The sequence below is a fragment of the Rhamphochromis longiceps genome, linkage group LG7 (assembly GCF_057381845.1).
Source record: "Rhamphochromis longiceps isolate RC_006_pf linkage group LG7, R_longiceps_female_GT1.1, whole genome shotgun sequence".
NCBI classification, from domain to species: Eukaryota; Metazoa; Chordata; class Actinopteri; order Cichliformes; family Cichlidae; genus Rhamphochromis; species Rhamphochromis longiceps.
This window is the reverse complement of record NC_140563.1, coordinates 3,668,056-3,683,848: the sequence shown is the minus strand read 5'-3', so window position 1 is coordinate 3,683,848 and position 15,793 is coordinate 3,668,056. Positions and strand designations below refer to the sequence as shown.

The following is a 15,793-nucleotide window of genomic DNA, read 5'->3' as shown; positions in this document are numbered from 1 at the left end:
TATAAGAATGACAGCCCCAACTCTTTTAGTGTCGTGCCACAATTGGGTCCAAACCTGAATTTGTTGTTCACTCTTATTAATCATCATATGCCAGCTTGCTGTGATGCAAACATTACTGTGTTGTGATCATGTTAGCATACTGATGCTTAGCTGGAGAGAGTCACAGAGCTGCTTGCCTGGCTTTGGACTGTTCTTGTTGCAGCTCCCCTCCAAAGAGCATGTGTCAGTGCCAGTCAGCATCAGTGCAGCAGTGAGGTCAAGGGGTTCGTTTGCTAATGAATTTCGAGTTTCTGTGTTTTTAACCTTTCTAATTCCACTTGCTGACACATTAACATCATAATTTAGCCCAAGGAAAGCCCCTATAGTCTCAATACACACCCAAAACAGAAGTCTTAGGGTGTAGGTAGTGGCAGAAAGGACTTTTCTGTCTGACTCAAAAGAGGTGGAAAGCTTTAAAAACAACTGCTTTGTCTATCTGATCCTCATCTACAGGTGCGATAAAAGCCGTTAAGGGAAAGGTGGCAGTGGGATGAAAGTCTCTGAAAGTCTTGTCAAAGCATGAGTAAGAGCTAAGAGCAGAACAAAAGCAGTTCTGTTCTTTATGAGATAAAGAATTCATTACTCAGTCTTCCCTTGGTTTGATTTCTGCTCAGCAGCCACTGCTCATAGTCGTGTTTATTCAACATATTTGGATAGATAATACCTTTTCTCGGATTTCCTCATGTTGGTTTTAAATGATTATCCTGCTTCCAAAAATAGTTTGCAATTGTGGGTGGAGTTTTTTTGTGTGTGTAAGGATATTTGTCAGAGGCCAAAGGCAGCAGCTCTGCATGACGTGCAGAAGAATGCAAAATAAAGACGCTGCTGTTTGTGCCTGTGTTTGGGAGTCGGGGACAGGCCACACGGTTGAGCCCCCTGTTCTCCACTCTTTGTATCCTGGTCATTCACTACAGTCTCTCTTTGTGCCAGCCACAGATCACATGTCACAATATTTGAACAGCTGCAGTCGTTGGCTGTGTGTTTTCTCTCTTCTTTCCACACGGAGAGTGGAGATCTGGTTTGATAACAGACTGTGAGAATTTGGACAGGTGAGCAGTGGGAGAAATATCTGTAGTATCGTGCAAGCGTCACATACAAACTACTGTAATTAAAACAACGACAACAGTAAAAGAAAAACATCAAAAGAGTGACAGCTGAGAATCCTCCCCTAGGATGGAGCGGGATCAATATAATGGATTATGTTAGAAACCTAACGGCTCCGTTCATGCTGTCACCTTAACCTAAACCTGTCAATATCAGGACTTGGAACATGATATCTGCTCTTCGAGCCTTCTTGAACACCGTAGCTACTATCCATTGCATTTCCAGGCTGGAGAAACGTTGCCAGTTTTTCTTTCAACATACACTTAAATATCTTCTTCTCTGTTGTCCCGTTGCGTTATTGGCCTCACAGAAAGCGAGTCATATCCTCGACACCAGGAGGCTGCTGTAAGAGAGCCAATAAAACTGTCTTTGAAGAAACTCACACTAACACATCTCAGGGCCTTTTAAGCAACTCATGCAACGCAAGAATTCAGAATTCATTTAAACTGCTCATGTCCCTTGATAGCTACAGGACAAGGACTGTTTGTTGTACTATTCAGTCTCCTACAGCAGTAAAGGTCACTGATAATAGTGGACACAATGCGAGAGAATTGCGTGTCGTGTATAGCGCATGTGCACTATATATATGTTACAGGTACGTGCGCCTGTAACAGGGGTAGAGGTGTTTGGTTTCTGTCCTTGGGCTGTATGTGTGCGCAGACTCACGGACGACCATCATGGCCACTTTGTATCAAGTTGAAGCGTCAACTGAAACCATTACCTGTTTGTTGTGCACTTAATGAATCATCACGATAAGCTGGAATTCAAAAGTATACTTGAAGCTAAAAAATGTAACAACTTAATCTTGCTGTTTTTTCACTTGAGGAGTAAAAGTCAAGCTATGTGTTAGCTTTGATGGAAGCTGAAAAAAAAAAAACCCCAGCTCTCCAGCTCAGCTTGTGTTGTCAGATGTGATCTTGGGTAATATATGCGAGCTGATTTGTACTGAGATTTGAGGCCATTGTGTAAACTGCAGTTCAGCTCTGCTTTGTCTCCAACGGTAATGAAAAAGCTTTGCTGAGGACTGTGTTTACTGACTTCTGATTACAGTTAGCAAACCCATCATCTGATCAGGGCGAGTACATAGCAGCCTCATGGTCTCTCTGAAGGGGGGAGAGTGCATGAAAAAGGGAGAAAAAAAGGCAGAGGGCACCTTGGCAGTCTAAAGCAGAATGTGATTAAAATTCTGTTCTAGTCGCAAGCACACATTGTTTGGAATCATCATTTGGTATTTGATAAGGCACAGCCTAATCGCACCCTCTGGGGAAAGTGTGGAAAGTAACACTGATGACGCTTTGCCTGGAACTCGCAATACAAGAAGAACCCAGATGAAAAGAGTTGTGTAGGTCTTACACTTTGCCGTCCAGTGTGAGTGTAATACCAACAACGCAGGAGTCCTGAAATGCAACTCAGTGGCATCTTTTTTCCCCTCTGCCTTCTGAACAACCACACATTTCAAACCCACCACACATTTGGAATAGATCTTGAATTATTATTTTTTGAAGCTTCAAGCCCATGTTCAGATGTTACAAAATAAGCTCCCTTCACAGTCTCAGAAAACATTGCACAACCATTGTGTTACACTGCACAGTGTTGAAAGAAGAGTGAACTACACTTCTTGTATAAAGCTGGTCATTTAACTTCATATCATGAATCTATTTCTTTAAAAGTGTATATTTCAAGTATCATAATCAACATAATGCAACTTGACCTTTATGTGTGCCGCCTGATAGTGTTTGCACGCCAGCTGTTTTCAAAGGCAGCCATGTTTCCCACACGGCCAAACAAATATATAGTAATGACATGCAAAAACACTCCTCTTCATGAAGACACTATAAAGCAAATTTCCCTCAAGGAAGAATCTGTTATGTAATTAGTTATGTAACTGTAATAGTGAGCTAGACTTTTGATGTGACTGAAATAAATCCATTATCAAAACTAGTGAACTAGTGTGCTGTGGCACAACCTTTTTATTGTGTCCCTGCCATCATGAATATTAACTTGTAGTGGAATGTAATTCAATTTATTAGACCATCTAATTCCATGGATTTAGATGCAATTATCCATTTTCGTGCACTGTTTAGTCCAGCGTGTTTTTTTTCTCTCAGTTGATCCTGCTGAATTAAGATGTTATAGTAAGATTGGTGCCAGCAGAGGGGAAAACAATATACCTTACCCGTCAGAGTGAATGGAGCAATAACATTTATGTTTATTCTTTGAGGGCAAATAAGCAGATTAAACACTTTCACTCCTTTATCCAAGATAAAATAGAGTTTTTACAGCCTATTTATCCATATTTACCTGTGCTGAGGGTGGTCAAACTTTACCTGAACGATGTAGGCTTTGCCACTCTGACCAAACCTCCACATTGGTGCTGGTATAGTGTGCTGGTGATATGATCTGTAACAGCAATATAGGAGGGGTTGCCATGTGGTGCAGAAATTCATGGTCCCCATAACTAAGATGGCCTTTAGTGCCGACATGAGTTTTTCACGTTGAAAGTGATTTTGAGTGAATTAGCTCAGCTGTAGGCATCACCCTTTAATTTACTTCAATCATTCATGTCTCCAGAAATTCATATCTAATGCCTTTGAACTAATTTAGAAACATTAGCAAAAAATCCTAACTGTAATGGGAAACATGGTTAGCTTTATACCCCAAAACAGCTTGTTTGTTAGCATGTTAGCATGCTTACAGATAACTAGCTTTAAGAACTAATGTACCCCAAAACCACAGCCTTACAGAAATACTTGATTAAAACCTTTAAGTTATATTTAACTTTTACTTTTCATTTCTGTGGCAGTTTTTGTTGTTGTTGTTGTTGTTGTTGTTGTTATGGAAGCATTAAACGTATTCTCTTATAAAGCTAATATTTTCAAGGTAAACATGCAAAATATACCCTTTTATTCTGTTGTTTTCTAAGATCAATACCTTCCTTGTAATGTGTATAAGAAATTGTTCAAATAAACTGAATTATTTTTCCTGTGGACGCCCACAGCTCACTCTTTAGCATGATCCACTCTACGGCGGTAACCCCTGACCCCTAAACACCTTGAGTCATGACATTCACAGCCATACTTAGACCAGGAACGTCGTGCACGTTGCTAAAGATCAGAGACTACTGACTCTTGTAGGAACGGATGGATTTATAGCCTACCAACTTAGCAGTTCATGGACACGGTGAATAACCAGCAGTGTGAGAAATGTTTCCAGTGTGGCCGCACCCTGACCACTACATCTTTTTTCAGTCCTCACACAGCCCTGGTCCGAGGTATCCTAAACACATACGCTTAAATTTAGACTGGCTCAGGCTGACCACAGACACAGCCTAACCTCCTGAAATCTGACACCCACTGTCTGCTGTTTCTCTCTCTCCTGACTCTGTGGGTAGGTGCGTTTTCACTTTCTAACTTTTGTTCACCGATTTCCTTTGTTGAGCACCCAACCATCTCACACACAAACACCTCAGTCTCTCATAACCTCTCCCTCTATTCTTCGTGCTCGGGGGCAGCCGACTGGAGCTGATTTACTCTGCACAGAGTTAGAGCTCACAGTTTTGGAGGAAATGAAACGTTAAAGTTACATACTGATACGATTCTTAAAAGCCCTTTCCATTATCACTTTTTTGGACTGACAGAATTCATGCTGTGTTTATCTGAACGATCAAACAATTGTCCTCCCTAAATTAAAAAAAGAAGAAGAAGCTGTGCACATCTTTCTTCTGTTGACAAGCTTACTGCTGGAATCCTGTTTATTCATACTGGAGCATTTCCTCGGTTGTTGAGTGTGTGTCTTCAACTGATTTATTTCAATTTGTATCCAATAAGTAAATAAACAGTTGGTGATTCCATTAATAATAGTGGAGCAGTGAAAAATTTAACAGGAAGGTGGAGCGAGAGAGCAGAGAGAGCAGGTGAAAACACACAGCAAATCTGACCCATTTTCACCTGCTCAACCAGCAAGACGTCTCAAAATCTGCTGTCCTTCTGCGCATAATATCTGACAGTTTGATCCTTTCAGTGTTCTGGAAATATAGTTCTATCTGGGGACTGGCCTACAATGGAAACGTTCCACTTTGTTTGACACTTTTAATCACATTTAGTGGCGTATTGTTCTGCTTTCTCAAGTAAACGTTACTTTCTATTGTAGTAAACAGGCTTTAGTTTAAGTTTAGATAGATAGATAGAACTTTATTAATCCCTCGGGTAGGTTCCTCTGGGAAATTCAGTTATATGTTATATAGTTATATATAGTTATACTATGTAGTCAGTTATATGTATATATGTTTTTCTGTTGATAAAATGCTAGTTTCTCTAGCTCTGTGCCCATCATTTAAATTTGCTGATAGTTTAATTAATTGATCAATTATTCTTAGCATTAATATGCTTTCAAATTGAAACATGAATATCCAAGTAAGGTCAATCCGATGAGGAAGATTTACTTTTGCCATTCCTCTTCTCAGTTCCTTCTCCTCTGCAGCTTAGTGCTCAATGGCCCATAACAGCTTCCTGATGGCCGGCTATGAACATGATGAGATCACTAGTATCACTGATCTCATCATCTTTTCATTCACACTCACACGAGAAGGGAGAGGGGAGAGCATATGTACAGAGACACTTGAGAGAATTGGAGGAGAGGGTACAGTAACAGTGACAGCCTCAATATGAATGTAGCCGTACAGATGAAGGCCGTATGGCTGTCGAGTGTTTCAGAGAGCTGGACCTGCATTAACGTGTCGTCTGCTACAGTTAAGCTGCACTTTTGTAAACGAGTCAATCATCACACATAAAGCATATTTGTTTTTTGTTTTTCAAGTGTTAGACTCACAGTAAATAAGACATAAATCAGATTTCTTCAGCATTTTAATTTTGTTTGTGTGCATTTTTTGCACCAAAGATGGAGTGATATAGATGCAAGACAAGGAAGCACTAAGCAAGTCCTGCATTTTTATTCTGTTGAAAAACAGTGTTTGTTTTTTTTAAATGAAAGTGAATGACACCTTTACGTGGGCAGTGCCTGCTGGGTGTGGAGAAACAGATGGCTTTGGAGACAGTGGTGCATGTTTTATTAGTAAAGCTCACTGCCCAGTTATGGCATTACAGGAAAAATGGGTGCATTATGCATATCCCTGGTGTCACTGGAGCTTGATGTTTAAGCTACATGTCTGATTGATTCAGACAGTGTGAGTGGGTGAGTGGGAGTGGGATATTCACAGTGAAAATATGCATTCAAATCTATTCGTATGTTTTAAGAATAAATATAATTTGTCATTTTCCATAGCATAGAAGACAATGGATAATTATTTTTACTAAAAAAAAGTAAAGAAATGTCTTGAGACACAGGTCAGTGGCAGGAGTGAATCTGTTTTTGCTTACAGGGAAATCAGTGGGCGTGCACACACATACACAACACGACTCTCCACAGTTGCACTGCAAAACAAGATGGCCACAATGAAGCAATCCAGACGACCACCAACTCTGAAAACTTTGTCAAATCGGGATTTTTTAGTTGCTGAGTGCAAAAAGGCAACACATGACATCAGCTCAGCTCAGAGAAACAAACACGATTCAAGAACATTTCTCATCTCTGGCTGAACTGGACCAATCCCAAACTGTTACACAACAGTCTGGACAACAGGCTCGGACTGTGATTACTCATGTCATCGTTGGGAAATTAATAGAGACCTACTTTCTGCTCATAAGGGATAGAAAACATAAAAGTGTTTATCCTGATATCTGATATCTACTGCTTAAATGAAGCCAGAAAGCTCTTTCTTTTTTCACTCAGCCGCTGAGTCCTCCTGTAATTCCCGTGTCCTCGTCACCACTACCTTTCAAGACTCTAAAACAGAAAATCTGTGACAAAAGCAAGAATAATTATGCAATTATGGCTGCACATTCTTGTGGTGTTCTGCTAGCTCTTCTGTGTTTTTAATCACAGTTTGGCAGCAGTTAAACGTGACCTTTTATTTCAGGAAATAGCTGAAAGTTCTTATCAGCAGCAAACCATTAAGATATACAATGCACTGTAAGTCTCAATGGTTTGTGTTGAAAGCTGTATGAACATGGCTAACTAAGAGTGAATAGCAGCAGTCCTGCATCTGTCTGGTTTCTGCAGTCCTATAAATACTGTAGGCCCAGTAGGAGGAACAGCGGTAGGTCCAGCAGGTCAAGTTGCCACATATGAGCAATCCCATATGTTTTGTAACACTCTGCATCCTGCCAGTTGGGAGAGATTTTAGTGGCAGCAGAAAGCAGTACAGTTGGAGATGACAGCAAAAACAGGTGGGAGCCAAGCCAGCTCCATCTCACTTCTTACATCAGCATGTCAGAATCCCTTTAAGTAAGTCACCAGTTGGTCAAGGAGATTCTTCCTGACTGTGGAAGTGCTCCACTTCAGATCAACCCCACCTTAAAAAGACGCCCATTGTGTCTGTCTGTGCTTGCAGGCGGCCTGGCTGAGGATTCCTCCAATCTGTGAACCGATGGGCATGTGACATCACCCCCTCCGCCCCATCTCTCCCTCCTTACATCAGTGCATCTGGCCAATCAGTGCTCAAGGAGATCCGGTCACATGAGAATCCCCCCCAGTCTTGGTTACCATGACAACGAGCACTGGTCCAGGCAGCATCTTGCTGTGGTGAGAAAAGAGGAGGTGGAGGGGGGAAAGAAGGCAGGAGGAGAGGCAGAAAGAGAAGAGGAAAGGGAGGAAGGAAGATAGAAAGACAACAATTCCATTCTGAGGAATAGCTTTTGGATCTTCAGCTTGTTCCTGTCTTCATTCAGTACAGTGAGTACTTCACCTTTATTACCCACGTTCACCTGCTGCACTGCAAGCAAATGAAAGGAGATCTGATGCAGTCCTTTGTCATCAGAATTGGATAATGTGACATGGCAGATGCCTTTGATGATTTCAGGGATGGCATCAGTAATCCCTTTGTGATGTGGAGAATGCATGCAGCCTGCCTCACCTTAGGTAGACAACCCTTTGTCTGTATGTTTACTCAAAGGCTGATGACAGACCTTAACAGCAAACAGAGCCATGGTGGGAACCAGGGTGCTCAGCGCAATTAGAGGCAATTTCATAACATGGTGAAACTCCTTCTGATGTATTATGCAGCGAGTCATTCAGCCTCCAACCGCTAATCTTCGTCCTGTCTTTCTTTTTTTTTTCCATTTCTACTCCTTCAAGTCTGTCTTCCTTTTTCTATCTTGCTCATTTCCACACAATTAGATCTGGCTGACACTCTGTGCCCCACCGGGGTTTTGTATAATTAGCAAATCCATGGAAATTTCAGCTGGGACAGTTTGCTCTGATTGCAGGACTTGTATGCTATGTAAAATGTCCTTGTGGTGATAGAAACAGAGAGGTTTTCTAGCTGCAAGTTAATTCATGGTCAAAATGTTGCTGTTTTACATTACCTTACATTTGAGCCTCATACATAATTGCAAAGCATGCAAGAGAGATGATGCAGAGTCACTAATAAAGTGCTAAAGATCTAATTCATGTCCTGCTATAGAAGGAAGCGTGATGTTTACAGGCTGTTGGATTTTTTTGCATTTTATTTGTGTGTGTGTGGCTTGTAAGAGTAACCTTAAAGATTGTTTGGAAAGGGACTTCTAATTTTTTTTGTTATTCCCATTATGTTTTGACAGAACAGTTATACAACAACATTGTGCCTGCAAACTCATTACATGTGACTTAACCGTGATAATCTGGTTAGTATATGGCATTATACGATTCTGACTTCTGCCCGTTTATCTCTCCTTGTATATTTGTACTTGATATCCCTGTATCTTATCTTCTCCCTGCGTAGGTGGGACCAATATTTTTCAGTATTTTTTTAGTATATGCACCATATCATTTATTAAATTGTGCTTATAAAGCTATTTTAAACAAAATAAATCAAACTAATACTGAACTACCAACTTGGCCAAAGTTGTAGTTTATATTATACGTGCCTTGCGTCTCAGCCGCACTATCTGTCCTGTGACATGAGCTGATGGGAAGGTGTTTGCTTGCTAGCTGCGGTAATGTGCCCAGAGCTGATAGCAGCTGAAGGGTTTCTCCTTTCAACATGGCCTAAGAATGTAGCACCTTACAGAGAATATAGATAATCTTCTTCTGATCCATGGGGATGAACTATATCTCAAGCTGCCTCATCTTTGAGACTGGACTGTTTTTGCTTGCCTGTGATCCAGTTAATGAACCAGTAATGGCTTTGAATGATTGGTTAATAAAAACCTTTCTTTTGACAAGGTTCAGTTGCAGTCTGGATTGCAGAACCATTTTTTTGTAGTCTGGGGAGAAGTCCATGTTGTGACTGAAACAAAAGCAGTGTATCAGTAATGCACATTTCTGTCTGCGGGAAGCAGCCAAACACTCACTAAACTGTTTCTTGCCATTTGAAAGTGATTGTTTAAAACTTATAATTTTCCCAAATTGTAATCTTATGGTTTTCCACTGAGGCAAACTTCAGCCCATTTGAAACCACTGCACAATCTGGGTCTATACTTTGTTAGAAAACAAACAAATGAGCTTTGGAATTTCCTTTGGAATCATATTTTCAAGATTTCCTACAGTGGAAAAGAAGGAGACTTGCAGATAGACACAGCAGATACACACGTTTCAGGAATGTTAACCATTATTTTATGTCATGCGCCTCATCACTCCAGACTACCTAGAGCCTACTTCTTTTACTGTCCATATAAAACTCCCGGGTGCCAGAGTGCACATCTGAATCACGCCTCTATATTCTGGTAACACACCTGTGCGGATGATGCCCAGTAAACAATTTTACAGTAACCCATTTTTGTGCAGGCTAATTATTACTAGCAATAATTTATCAATTTTTACCCTACAGGTTAAGTCAATATTTATATACACAATCGCACACAAGGCAAACGGGAAATATTTTACAGTAACTGAAAGATAACAAAATAAATACAAATAAAGTTTGACTGTTCGGATATCACGTTAAATGAAACCCCGCCGGTATCCCCGGTTGTCTAAACCAGTTTTAATGTTTCGGCCAAGTTTTCGACCGCATGTGAACGCAACACTGCTGCTGCGTCACGTTGGAAGAGACCAATTGGATTAAACTGAGTTAAAACACGCTGGCTCACCTCAAGAAAGAGCGGGGGGTGCTCACCTTGTACTGTTAGAGAGATTGAAGTACAAGCTAGCACAGCGTCGTCTCTTTGCCGTATGCAGTCTATTACTGCTTTGTACTCTTATTTCAACATGTAATACAGGAACATTATTTGTTCGCTCAAATTTCAGGAACATACTGTTATTTACAGAGCTGCACGTCCCCCCCTCCTTGTCGGCGTTATGGTTTCGACGGATCCCTCTCAGTCAGTTTCAAGTTGCGCCTTCTCGTCTGCCGTGTGGCTCTGTGCTCTATATCCCTACCGAGCGGAAAAAAATAGACATTCCCGTTTTGGCTTCACTGTGAAATTTGGATTTACACAGGAAAATGGATTTAATAGAATTATTGACGATTGGATTATAATCACGTGGCATTCAGAGGTAAGAAGACACGCTTCTCTCAGTCGTTTGACAAACAGTGGGTTTTTTTAACGTTACCGTGGGATCCGCGGGCTGCACCTTCGCACATTTGGGAATGTCACGCTCTGTTGGTTTTAATAGAGCAGCTAACGATTTAACTGCATTGGCCTGTTATAAATCTCAATTTTCTTTGTGCAAAGAACATGCACATTACTGGTGCATCACAGAGGAAAACCTCGGTTCTAATGGGACATCCTGTGGAATGTAGTGGTGCTATTAGTCACTTCCACACAAATATATCCATCAGTACAGAATGCAGTCCAAGCGCGACAGTTTACCTGATGAGTCGGCAAAGAAACTCAATAATATTTGTACATCACTGAGTCAGAGGTGACATTTGAGAAATGTCGTTTTAGGAGCTTGTTTCGGGTAACAACACAGCCGCAACACACCTGGAAAGAAGTCATGTTAGGTAAACGTTAATGCACACACTTTGTATTCGCAAAAGATGTTGTTACAGGAGGCTGGTATGGAGCTGGCTGCTGCTTGCTCTTGTGTAAATCTCATGCAGTCCTATACATACCGTAAGTTTAGATATTTTGCAAGTGCTTTTGTTGTCTCTCAGTACCTGTTTTGTGGCCAAGTGTAAAGGCTTTGACGTTAAATCAAAGTCTCCTCCTAGACTTCAGTGATGAATGCTTCCACATGTCATTTTTGTTTTTGTTGATTAACTGTATGCTGACATTAACATTAATATCATATTACTCCAGCTGGCTCAGCTGGGCCCATACAGCAGCAGCAGCCACTCTGTGGTTAAATGGAGCAGAAGGGTCCTGACCTGACAGGCCAAAGTCTCTTATCCTGTCTCATCTGAGTGATTGGATTTGTTCTATTGATTAGTTATACTGAACCTTTGTTTCTCGCATTTCAAGAGCTTCCTTCCTACACTGTATCTTTAAAGACTTTGTACATCTACTCTGAAGCCACAGGGTGCAGTTGGGTAGGTGGGTGTTAACTGGGCTGTGCTGTATCTGTTCGCACCTTTGTGTTATCATAACTAGCAGTTTCCCTCCTAGATCAGGATGTGGAGCAGAGTAGGAAAGGATGTTTGCTTGGTGGCTGACTGCAGTTTGGCTTTCTGAAGAGAAGCCTGACACAATCGTTCAAGTATAGTCAAGCATGCAGCGTCCTCTGCAAAACTAAGCTGTGCTACAGTGGCAAACTTTAAGTTTATATTTCTGTGTTATAAACACAACCCACAAAGCATCCAAAATACATCAAAACACAGCAGCACGAATTTGATAAGGCAAGCTTTTTAATGTTCATGTTCGTGAGGGAGGGGAAGATAAAGCTGACTCACTTTGCCCCCTTACTGACCGTCGCTCAGAGAGTTAAGGAAACTAGCTCTGACTCTGACCCCCTGTGAACCTGCAGTATATTGTGGAAATGGGAAAAGTGCTGGATGAAAGGACGGACGGTAGGAAGGAAGGAAGTCCTGTGAAGGCAACTCGTGCTGTGTCATGAGTAGCTGGATGTATCCCAGCTATCTGGTTCATTTGCCCAATGGCTTGCTGATGTGGCTGACTCATCTGAGACTTGGTGCCCCCCCCTCCATCCCACCACAATATTAAACTACTATGCGTGTTATAGCAAGTCTAGCCTGCTGTAAGTCCTTAAAAGGAGAGACAGCTGTAACTAGAAGGAATGTTGTGAACTGCTTAAGGTTCCATTTCTTTAGCAAACACTCATTGCAAGATAATGAGAGAATATCCAGTTACCATTTCAACTTTGTACTTAGGTGGATGAGATTGTGATGATGAGTATATTCCTGTGATGATGAGTATATTCCTGTGTTGACTGCTGAGTCACACGGTGTAATAAAACCAAACAGCCTGGATGATGCCATATTGTTTCCACCCTTTAAGGTTTGGAGATCCCACAAAAAGTCTGAGATAGTTGCTTTATCTGCCACCGTTCTTTTCCCCCCCCCCCCCATAGTAAGAAAAATAAATGAGATTTGGTGGAATAATCACTAGTCAAAGCTGCATGACTTCCAGCATGGCTCCTGTCCATTTGCTTTTGTGATTTCCCACAGCTCTAGATTAAAGACTTACTTCTTGGCTGTTTCTTCCACCTTAGAGATCAGAAGTGGGTCAGTATGACAAATGCATTCCAGAGGCTACGCCAGTGATACATGTTGCCAGTCTGCTGCTCCTTGAACTCTATAAAGGCTACTATCTTACGTCAGCCAGTGCAGCAGAAACTCTGATCCTACACATCTTCATGTGACAAGCAAACAGGCTACTGAGACTCTCTGCGCCGTTGCTTTTTTGCTTAAGTGTGTGTATTTTCTCAGCTACCTCACAAAACCCATTTTTACGGCACACTGTTGTAGTTTCTCTTCTCTACTCGGGATACATCTCAGGGCGCGATCTCTAACAACACTGGAAGCATTATATGTTTTTAGTTGTTTCTGCTGCACGGAAACGCTGCCATAGATGGGATCGATGGGTAATGTTGGTTTAACTTAATCCTTATTTTTGTAATTGTTTTTGAAACCATTGTTGTGTAAGAGAAATATGAAAAAGCAGGGAGAAATAAGGGTAGTAGTGACATAGATACGAGGCTGATGTAGTTAACAAAACTAAAACCAGAACTGAAGCTAAGCCAAACTAAAAAAACGTTTTAGTTCATCGAAGTAGTACGGGTAAAAAAAACCAAAAAGATTTTCTTTGCATACAAAACTAAAATATAGACGGTGAAATAACCGACCAATAAATCACCACTTTTTTCCCCCTCTTATCAAGAGCATTGATAAGTCTTAAAGTCAACACATTGCACAGATTTGTGACTGACATCCACACATTTAATATTCCACGTCTCTGTCCTCTAACCTAGTCTCCACACATTTCATCAGCACTGCTTTCATAGCGAATTCATATTGAATCCTTTTCTGCCTGTCATGACAAAACATTGATTTTTATTGAATGTAATGTTAATTGTGTCTTGACAAGGTGTTAAAATCATCTTTCTTGCCAATATAGTTGAATCAGGTTTTCTCTTGTTGCTCCTTTGATGATTGAAACAACGTCTTAATCCGGTGTTTATTTCACATGATGTCACACACTTGCTGCCATGTGTGGTGTCACGTGAGGGATGACAAACCAGACTTCAACTTTAGAGTAGGCGTGTAGAATGATAGCGATAACATCAGCTTGTTACCCTTTTGAACTGTAATAATGATTGCTTTACCTCGTTAGGGCTCCTAATTTGCTATCATCTGTGCTCTCTGCTCAGATCTGTGTTTTATTCCATCATGTGTTCACAGATCAGTCCTCTAATATCCACTTGGCGGTTACACAAGATGTTAAACAGACCTGGGATCAGGAGTATAGAACAGGACTTGACGGCTGTTTAAAATGTGGACGTGAACTCTTGTCTCGAGGTTTAGGGTTCGGCTGGAGCTGTGAAGACGTTTGATCAGCTAACCTTAACACCAACACTTTGATCGGCTTCACTAAACTACACAAGACTTGTGAATCCCCCTTTGTCTCCTTTTACTTTGGAATGAATTGTGACTCAGTTTCTTTTCCAGTTCGTCCACATCCCTCCACTGCTTTGTGTTCATTTGATCATTTCAAATATGATTTACAGTGAAGCAGTGAATTCCTCAGTTTTCATCTAGTGTCTAAATGCAATCTGTGCTGCACCTGCTAAGCATGATTTTCCTACCACCTTGTAGTAGGTGACAGGGATTAAAGTGTAATTTGGAAGGAATCTGTTTTCATGCTTGCTTCTATAAAGCAATCATGCCTCGTGGTGCTGCGTGGGTGTTCGGTTACCTTCCTACTGCAGCAGCTCTTCAGTACACTCTGGAAGGTTGGATTTCCTCTGGTCTGCTGCTCAACTATTTGGGAGATGGAGGGACATGAAATGTTCGGCATTGCGAGGCTGGGAAGAAAGCCAACCTTGCATGTTCTGATTCAACTGTCTGCACACTGTGTAAAACAGCAAAAAAATACATGTACTGGTCTGAAAAGAGGATGAAAGCACAGCTCGCACACTGCATAACTCTACTTTTACCTATTTATTGCTTCTTGGTAGTTGTAACATTTCCAACACATCTGCTCATGATCAAACAGTAATGCACCATCTGATATTTCTGATGGCCATGTGTTTAATTTGGACTATTTTGAGGCATATGTACAGTTTGTTTTCTCCAATTAGAAAATATTCTTCTGGTGCTTTTATCCTGATCACAGCTAAAGTGACGCGTGTGACTCATTTTATTGGTTAACAGAAATATCCTTTATAAATCATTGCTTAGTTATGCAGTGAGTTATACAGTAACCTAAGAGGGCAAATGGGATAATTAGTTATCGACTGTGTGAAAGACAGGCTGTTTACTGGGTAAACCTCATTCTGCTAAAGATAGGTCTTAATACCTGGTTTTTGATGCTCCCTGTTGCTGCCACACTGCACGCAGCGATACTAACACGTTGAGGATGACCGACCCAAATGAAAGATTTCGGCAACTGTAGGTTTAGCTAGTCAGAGATTCTGCTTCCCTTATATCGACTCGACAGAGTCCTGCAATTTGTTTACCATCTGAACTACTCACAGCTGCGCCCACGTGCAGAGATTAGAGAAAGCAAACATGGATGTGATGGGATTATGGCTGTGCTGGTTGTAGTTCACTGTTGCACGTTCCAATCAATGTACTTTGCTCTTTTTAGATGATGTTTGTCATCAAAAAAAAAACAAAATAAAATATTGAAACGCGGCACTGGTGCCTGCCTGCTGGAAACAGTATCTCCTAGTTCTTCCATTGCTGAGTATTGAATGCTGAGTATTGAATGTTGTACTATCATAATATCAGAACCGCATGCCAGAGGACGGATCTCTTTTATTATAGCAGCTATTTCTTGTATCATAATCACACAGGTAAATAACATTATCAGTATGGCTGTTCGATATAACGATATATATCGGATGACGATGTAAAAACATCTATCGTTTCATTTTACGCTATCGTTTGTTTCGTGGTGTCGCAAAATAAACTGTTTACGGTAATATTTTTTCATGGTTTTGATGGTCACTGTAGTGGCTGTATTAATTTCTTAAAGTTTTCTCTTTCTCT

At 41.0% G+C, this 15,793-nt stretch overlaps 1 protein-coding gene across 27 annotated transcripts in view; it reads left to right on the top strand.

Moving 5' to 3' along the window:
* Positions 1 to 15,793, top strand: part of mical3a (microtubule associated monooxygenase, calponin and LIM domain containing 3a) — a 77,486-nt gene that overhangs the window by 6,691 nt on the left and 55,002 nt on the right. For 7 of the 27 annotated variants that reach the window (XM_085411659.1, XM_085411651.1, XM_085411650.1 and 4 more), the window contains exon 1: positions 10,322 to 10,674. The exons of 1 other annotated variant lie outside the window; for it this stretch is intronic. The gene's annotated coding sequence lies outside the window, so the exon portion shown is untranslated. Of the gene's footprint in view, positions 1 to 7,591; positions 7,933 to 10,318; positions 10,675 to 15,793 lie in introns of those variants that run through there. 19 more of the 27 variants (XM_085411653.1, XM_085411660.1, XM_085411662.1 and 16 more) reach the window with 12 other exon arrangements.